The sequence below is a fragment of the Trachypithecus francoisi genome, unplaced genomic scaffold, assembly GCF_009764315.1.
Source record: "Trachypithecus francoisi isolate TF-2019V2 unplaced genomic scaffold, Tfra_2.0 Lachesis_group7, whole genome shotgun sequence".
Classification (NCBI taxonomy): Eukaryota; Metazoa; Chordata; class Mammalia; order Primates; family Cercopithecidae; genus Trachypithecus; species Trachypithecus francoisi.
Window position 1 is genome coordinate 84,187,706 of NW_022681472.1, and position 9,122 is coordinate 84,196,827.

The 9,122-nt window shown below is 41.0% G+C and overlaps 1 pseudogene across 1 annotated transcript; it reads left to right on the forward strand.

The window, feature by feature from the left end:
• Positions 1–5,687: 5,687 nt before the first annotated feature.
• LOC117078878 lies at positions 5,688–6,221 on the forward strand (annotated as a pseudogene). The gene has a single exon (XR_004435189.1). The product of XR_004435189.1 is annotated as a 60S ribosomal protein L28-like (transcript).
• The last annotated feature ends 2,901 nt before the right edge of the window (positions 6,222–9,122 follow it).

Below are 9,122 nucleotides of genomic sequence, written 5' to 3' on the forward strand. Positions count from 1 at the left end.
GAAAGGAACAAAGTGAAATGGAAGCAGTTTTTCTGTAGCCACTGAGTGCCAGGCCCTTTGCCAGTTGCCTTTTAGAATACTTTTGCTTCTGTACATTAACTCTTAAATGCAACACGTTTTATTTCTGCTTTACAGAAGACAGGATTAAAGTTCAGTGCTTTATAGTAAAATATGAAGAAAACCAAATGACAAATCAATTCTCAGACTTAGGTTTATCCAATATTCAAGATAACGCCAATTTTAGTCTCCTCTTGTTACTCCAAGTGTGGTCCTGAAAACCCCAAACATGAACACGATGTAGGAGCTGAATAGGAACACAGAATGTCGGGGTTGTCCCTAGGCCTACCTACCAAGTCAGAATCATGCACAGCATCAAGTTTGAGATGCACTGTGCCACACCAGGGTTTTTTCCGCTGCACATGAGAATCTCTTGGAGAGTTTTAAAATAAGCCCAAATTCTGAGCCCCATCCCAGAACAATTAAGTTAGAATCTCTGTGGGTGGGCCAAGGAGATCAATGTGTCTTAAAAGCTCCCTTGCCCTCAGATGATTTGAATGTGCAGTCAGAATTAAGAACGACTGCTCTGCACTGTCCTGCCTCATTGTGGGCAAATATATTAACCCTTCTTCTGGTAACAGAACACCCTTATTATAAGAGCCTTGGCATTCCTCAATGGAGGTTACTGACATATGTTCTGGTGTTGAAATAAAGCCCAGGAGGCAACAGATGCCATGAGGGCTGTGAATTGCTGTTAATGTAACTCTGAGAGATGCCAGTTTTCCAAGTCAATAAATAAATAAATAAACAAAAAAATAAACAAATAAATAAAAAATAACTGAAGTCTAATGCATCTTTGTTTTGTATTCATATTTCAGACAGTTTAAAGTTTAAAGGGGGACTGATAAAATCATGTTTTCTAAGTATTTAACTCCCAAATTGCCAAAATACGAGTAAATGCCAAAGAGGTCTTTAAAACTCCTATTCCTTGTAAAAAGGGAGCAACAACTTGTTAGAGGAAAGATAGTAATAGGTGGTAAAGTATCATTATCAGACCGTACACATTAAGTCCTTAAAATTATACTGGCTTCTTATCTTAGGATAATGAGATGGAGAAAATGTTTATTCTTTTAGTATCTGGTAGGATGCTCCTGTTATGGAAAGACAAGTTGGTATCGTGAAAACATGTAGAAAAAAGTCTCCTTGGTGTAGGTGATTCCTAAGGCATGTAAAAAGGATTCATGCTGTGGCTTCAGAGACACAGAAACCATCGGCTTTATAGGAGGCAAGGAGCTCAAGAGCAAAGAGACCGAGGGTGAGAAGGAGAGAGAAAAAGAGTGAGGGGAAGACAGAGAGAAAGGAAGAGGAATTCTGTGTGCTCAGTGCCATAACCCCTTACAATGAATTGTAATCTGATGCTAGGTTTCTTTTAGAAAGTGGTACAGAGGCTTTGTTCTGATTTTGGGTTTACATGGGACTAATTCAGAGGTAGGATATGAAAATAGGGTTATGAGTTCTTGGGCATTTGCTAAAATCTTGGAGAAGATTTTAGACATCCCTAAGCTTTGCAGATTTGAGGGTTTGTGGAAATGAACCCTAAAAAAATAACATTCTGACTGGCTTCAGCCTGGTTTATCAGGCAAATATGTTGTTTTCTTCCTTGCATTACTATAGTAACATTTGGAGATTTTGTTGCTATAGTTAGCTGCTTGCCATCTCCACCAAATGGAAAGAGTCAACTCCTAAAAAATTTTGGAAGTTTTGAAATAATCAGGAGTTTATAATGCATTGTGTATTATGGGTTTTTAGGCAAAATGGGGGCACCCTCAAAGGGGTAGAGATAGAGTCCTTCCAAAAGGCTCCCCCTCCTCAGAGGACAGCTTCTCACTACATGTTGCTGTTAAGGTCACATGAACCTGTCAGTCTTCCTTACTCGCTTCCTTCAACAATCCTCTGCTAGGGTCTGGTCTTCCCCCAGGGTCTGAGGTGGACCTGCCTCCCATACCCGCATCAGATGAGGCACTAATCACCTTTGAGAAAGAAAAAGTCTTTCACACAGAGCAACTCAAAGCACCAAGAGCACAGGTAGGTAAAAGCCAAGTTCTAAACATTTCAAAAGGGTTGCGCATCAAGCAGGTCAATTGCCCAAAAAATAGCCAGGGCTGGAGAAAGACAATGATAAAATGTCAAAAATCTTAGGCTGTATAATGGGTTGAATTCTGTCCCCTAAAAGGAAATGTTCAAATTTAAATCCTTGGAACCTCAAAATGGGACCGTATTTGGAAATAGGTTCTTGGTAGATGTAATTAAGTTAAGATGAGGTCATACTGGATTAGGGTGGGCCCCAAATCCAAGGACTGTTGTCCTTATCAGAAAAGGAGACAGTACACACAGAGAATTAAACAGAGAGGAAGGCCACGTGAAGATGCTGGCAGGAATTAGAGTTATGCTGCCACAAGCCAGTGAATGCCCGGAGCCACCAGAAGCTGGAATAGGCAGAGAAAGGTTTTCCTTAAAACCTTCAGAGAAAACAGCCCTGCCAACATCTTGATTTCAGATCTTTGGACTCCAAAAATGTGAGAGAATATTTTTGTTGTGTTTAGTCATCCAGTTTAGGGTCATGATTATGACAGCTCTAGGAATAGAATACCAGCCAGGAGTGAAATTTAGTGACCACACAACTATGCAGCCAGAAGCAGGCAGGTTGTGTTTACTCAGCTATGTTTCTTTGGCTGTCCAGTTCAGGAATTTCATAATAATCACTACACTGCACTGTAAATTTTTCTTTGTATTTTTCAAGCCTGATAAGAGAGACTGTGTTTGTTTGTCTCATAGGTTAGCCCCAGCAGTAAGCCCAGTGCCTGCCACATATCAGGTGTTCCATAAATTTGTCCAATTGAATCAGTGGGTTGACTTGGATCACAAGCAAAGGGGTTGCAAGAGATTAGCACAAAGACCTTTCTAATGCTGAGTTTCTTTGCTATAGCAACAACTCAATAGCAGAGAAACTCACCAATTTGCTTATTAAAATACCTGGCCTCTCACATGTCTTCCCCACTTTTGTTCCGCTACGTTTGGGTGTTGTGATCTGCCTAGGGAGGCAGAGCACAGTCCGTACACTATCTGTGTGTGCATTACTTCAATATCAGGCAGAGCTGATCACTCAAAGGATCCTGGCATCGCTGTGTATGCCAAGCATTACCACAGTATGTATTGGCAACCTCCAGTGTACATATTCTGGCTGCTGCCAGCCATTGGGATTCATCATCCTGACTACTCACAGGCTTCTCCTTTCAAAAGCCAGTGGGCCTGATGGATGAGATGGCCTCTCCCAGGGGCTTTGCCCGCCTGTGCTGCAGTTTTGCAAATCTAGCAAGAACTGGCTTTCATTTCAAGCACGTCTCAAGGATGGAGACGTTTAGAGGGGAAACACATTTGCAAAAAAGGAAAGACCAAAACTCCAGATAACAAATGCACCTTAAAATCAGTTTAATGTGCCTCCTTTATAACATTCTCCCCCAGTCTAACATCCCTAAGTCAGTATCTAGATAGCAGAGTTGAACAACAAACACAGTTTTTAATTAATAAAATATAGGGTTTTGCATGTTTGTCTGTTTTTATAGTATCCCATTTGTGGTTGGTACAGAGAGGTGAGGGTTAATAAGTCAATTGTTTCATCAAATAGGGCAAAAATATATTCAAAATAAATCAAGGATATCTGTGCTCTCACACGGAAGTTGTGCACTGGTAACGGCCAAGCTGTGCCCATGTGTATACATGACAAAGAACAGCTGCTCCCTCAGCCTAGCCATGGATCTTGGCTCTTCCACCCAGTACTAGTGTCATCTTGGCAGGAAAGACTCCTCAAAACTCCTCAAAGTTCCTTTGGCATACCTATTTACTATGAAGAATAAAACAGGGTTACAGGCACAAGACTCACAATGTATTGCACAAATGATTTTCCACATTGTAAAAACAAATCAAGTTCAAATTCTAATATTTAGAGAAAGATAGAAAACTATATCAACTACCTCTCATATATTTAGTAAGTATATTTCTCTCTTTCTAGATTTATCAATATACAAAAAAGCCAAAACATGGTAATGAACACGTATGTATATCATACACAAGTGTGTGTGTAAAGCTTTTCTCATAACAAACTGGCATCTTTATTTCAAAGCAAATTTCCTCTAATAAAGTAAACTCATATTATGCTTACAATTAACATGTATTCATTCAGGATCATAGTGAATATCAATTGTGTTAATGAGTGTAAATACTTAGAAGACTTCTGGATGCATAGAAAAAGTTCAATGAAGGTAATTTATTATTGTACTTGTTTGTATTCTTATTTATTCAACTAACTACAGGCAATTTTTTGAGCATCTACTATATTTAAAACACAAGGAATAAGAAAGGAGCTGCCTCTGTTCACTTGAAGCTTAGAATTTAGGAGAAAGACCAACACTAAACATTATCATTCTCTCTAATCAATATAATCCAGAAGATGTGTAGTCCCACCAGATGAGCACTTGGGTCTCCAGGCCACCACAAGGCCCCTGGAAAAAACATGGAAAGGGCCTGACACGGTGGCTCACACCTGTAATCCCAGCACTTTGGGAGTCCAAGCAGGTGGATCACTTGAGGTCAGGGGTTCAAGACTACCTGGCAAACATGATGAAACCCTATCTCTACTAAGAATACAAAAAAAATTAGCTAGGTATGGTGGCACATGCCTGTAATCCCAGCTACTCGGGAGGCTAAGGCAGGAGAATTGCTTGAGCCCAGGAGGTGGAGGTTGCGGTGAGCCAAAATCATGCCACTGCACTCCAGCCTGGGTCTTCATCTCAAAAAAACAAAAACAAAAACCATGGAAGGGAACCACATTAACTGCCACTAAATGTCCTCTCTTAACTCTCTTGCCAGGTTCGTGGTCTTTTCTGGTCACTTCCAGTGGGCTCTCAGGCTACATTTTCTGCAGAATCATATAACTCCTCAGCAAACATTGCATTTGGAACTCTGAACAAAGATGGAAGACAACTGGCCACTAGTCCACCCAGGCTTCATTTACTTAGAAAGTTCAGGAGAGCCAGTTCTTCATAGCTCTTGGTCCTGATGTTCAAAGATCTCCCCTCACAGGTAAGCTCCTCTCATTTTCTCCCTGCTTAAAGCCTTTCCTCTCTAGACATTCTCTCAAATTCTTTAGTGTGAAAAAACACTGAGTCTGAACAAGTAAATTCCCCACCTCCTGTCCCCAAAAGAAATCTGCCAAAAGATTTGCTCCTCCATGGGTCTCTGGAGGAGCACTCATTCTCCTTCCCTACCTCCATCGCCCCATCTCCCATTCTTAGTTCATTGAACACTGGGCAGATAGAAGTTCTATGTTTCTTCGTGGACAATCTCAAATCAATATCTACCTTCATATGGCACTTCCTTTTCTTTGAAATTTGCTCAATCCATTATCAAATAGTGAAGAATTTTCATTTGCCCACATGGATTTGGTCCTTAGACTAAATCTATGTCTAAGGATAAGACACAGGATTTCAAAAACAATCGAAAGCTGTTTCTATAGTCGAAATAATGCGTCTGCAAAAGGTTTTTGTGTATGTGTGTTTGGTGGTGTGGTGGGGATCATCTTTGTATTTGGAAAAGGACTAAAGGCCTAAACTAGTTGAAAGTGAGCAGTACTCTTTCCGTCTCAGGTCGCCGCTGCGAGAGGAGCCGCCGCCATGTCTGCGCATCTGCAATGGATGGTCATGAGGAACTGCTCCAGTTTCCTGATCAAGAGGAATAAGCAGACCTACAGTACTGAGCCCAATAACTTGAAAGCCCGCAATTCCTTCCGCTACAACGGGCTGATTCACCACAAGACTGGCCGTGGAGCCGGCAGCCGACGTCAAAGGTGTCGTGGTGGTCATTAAGCGGAGATCCGGCCAGCGGAAGCCTGCCACCCCATATGTGCGGACCACCATCAACAAGAATGCTCGCGCCACGCTCAGCAGCAGCAGACACATGATCCCCAAGAACAAGTACCGCCCCGACCCGCGCATGGCAGCCATCAGCAGGGCCAGCGCCACCCTGCGGCAGCCAGAAGCCTGTGATGGTGAAGAGGAAGCGGACCCTCCCCACCAAGAGCTCCTGAGCCCCCTGCCCCCAAAGCAATAAAGAGTCAGCTGGCTTTCTAAAAAAAAAAAAGAAGAAGAAGAAGAAGAAGAAGAAGAGGAAGAGGAGGAGGAGGAGAGGAGGAGGAGGAGGAGGAGGAGGAGGAGAAGAAGAAGAAGAAGAAGAAGAAGAAGAAGAAGAAGAAGAAGAAGAAGAAGAAGAAGAAGAAGAAGAAGAAAGAAGAAGAAAGTGAGCAGTAGCTGACAAGTAGGTGTGATGGTTAATTTTACATGTCAATTTGAGTGGGCCATGGGGTGCCCAGATTAAACACTGTTTCTGATATGTCTGTGAGGATGTTTGTGGATGAGATTAGCATTTGAATCAGTGGACACAATAAAGCAGATTGCCTTCCTCAATATGGTCGGGTATCATCCAGTCTATTGAGGGTCTGAATGGGAAAAAAGTTTGGGGAAAGAGGAATTCATCCCTATTTTTTCCTGCCCTACTGCATGAGCTGGAATATTTCAGGTTTTTATGTCTCAGATTTGGATTTGCATCATCAAATTCTCCTGTTCCCTGGCCTTCAGACTTGGGCTGAACTATAATATTCGCTTTCCTGGGTCTCTAAATGGAAGATGGCTGGGCTTCTGAGCCTCCATAATCCTATGAGCCAGTTCCTCATGCTATAAATCATATTGGTTCTGTTTCTCTGGAGGACCTTGACTAAAACAATAGGCAAAAACTCTTGAATTCACAAGTTTCACCCTCTGCCGTAGTGTACTGCAATCATTTATCCTACTTATCAACATAGATCATCTTTTTTAAAGAGCTATTGAGGAGCTGGTTACTTCTGTAAAATAATAATAATAACAAAGTTTCCCATGGGAATAGATTCGTATTGCCATTCAGTGTAATTATGCCCCAGGCCTCCTTCTGAACTATAAGAGCCCTAACAAGGGCTGATTTATATTGACTTGCGATGTCTCCAGCCAGGTCCTCCTTCCATCAAGGGGTAATAGAGCAGGAATTTGTACCAGCTTTCTTCCATTCTCGTCGGTCACTCCGCTACCTTCTTCCTTGCCGGCATTTACTACTTTCTTGACAATGGCTATAATTCAACAGGACTTTTGCCAGGCATCACATCACAGGTCTAATGTCATTAGCAACTTCGGCATCCATGTTGGTAATTCATCACACTGTCTTATTTTAACTTTCCTTCACCTTCCTGATTCCAGCAGGCATCACATCCACTCCATTTCAGGAACATTTTCTATCAGAGACAGCTGAAACCACTCCTCTTCTGAAATACATTTTCCCATTTCTAAGACAGGAAATGTCAGCCTTTCAGTCTCGGACTATAACTCCCTCTCCTTTGATATTTCTCTCTTCAGTGTTTCCACCAAACCTACTTTGCATTTTGAGTCTCTGAAACTTTCCCTTTTCTCAAGAAAAACTCTAATCTCTCTCTTTATTTCCTATGAACCCATATGAAACCTAGGTTTCTTGCCACATCTCCAGAGAATCTTTAATGTCCTTAGGCTACATTTCCACTTGCCCACCCAGGTACCATGCAGGCTACAGAAGGTGCCCCAGCCATGAAGATCAGTACTATCACAATCTTAGAGTCTCTAATGAAATCCACTAAACATTTCATTATGGGGATTCCTTTGTGGATTTCTGTTCAGCTTCTCCTCCCATTTTCCCCCAACCAATTTTCTCAAATTTTCTCCACCCTTTATATGACCACTATTACAATCTCTGTTTTTTTCTTTTCTTTTTCTTTTTTTTTTCAGTAAAAGACTTTTGCTTTCTTCTTTAAGACTAGAATTTGGTTCAGGTCATCTGATTCATCTCATTCTTTATATTCTAAGATGAAGATTCCTAATATGGTTTATATGTTGATTACTGCAGACTATGTTTTGCAGCCCACAGTTTTTTCTTTCTGTGTATCTCTATTTGTATATCCCCAAACTGGGCATTCAATATTTAATACACTGTCACCTCATTACTTTATTTCTTCTTCTATAATATTTCTACTATACTATGTGACTGACTTCAGGATGCCTCTAGATTCTGCATGAAGAACCTGATTTACTAGCAGAAACTTTTGTCTGACATATTCAGAGACTTTTATGAAAAGATATTATCATTGAAGAGGCAAATGAAAGTCTTTGATTTGAAATGTCTCATTTTCTCTGTTAAACAACTGTGGTAAAATAAACACATCATATGAGAGCATTTGTGTTGTGATGAAGGAAAACATTATCCATCAGCTAACACTTGCTTTAAGATCAGGATACTACATTCTAGCTATAAGACAGAGCTCTCTATTAATTGACTGTATGGCTCTCTACACGTTATTTCTTTGTTTTGTTTGTTTGTTTGTTTTTGAGACAGAGTCTCGATCTGTCGCCCAGGCTGGAGTGCAGTGGCCGGATCTCAGCTCACTGCAAGCTCCGCCTCCTGGGTTCATGCCATTCTCCTGCCTCAGCCTCCCGAGTAGCTGGGACTACAGGCGCCCGCCCACCGTGCCCAGCTCGTTTTTTGTATGTTTTAGTAGAGACGGGGTTTAAGCTATTTCTACTTTCCAGACCTTTAGACAATCATGTGAAAATGAAGGGAGTTGCCCTAGATGATCTCTGTAATTTTCTTTCAAACAAAAAACGTTTGAACATTGGTGTTCCCATCATTTGAGCTATTTGGTAGAGTTTGCTATGTATTGTACACTGTGGTAAGTCCTACGGAAAGCAGAGAAAATATAAAAGAATATTGAAAATTTTAATATTTGCATTTGGAGTAAAAATACAGTTTACTGCGACACCAGTGAAGAAAACTTTATTCCAGTTCTAACTCTGCCAAGAACTTGGTGAATATCCAAAGGTAAGATAGTGCCTTTGCTGCATACTGCCTCTGTTTTTCCATGTAAAAAAAAAAAAAAAGGACATTAACAGTTGATCTTTAAGGTCCCTTAGAGTTCTGGATGCTATTGTCTATTGTCAGGGAAAGATTAAGACATTAATTAA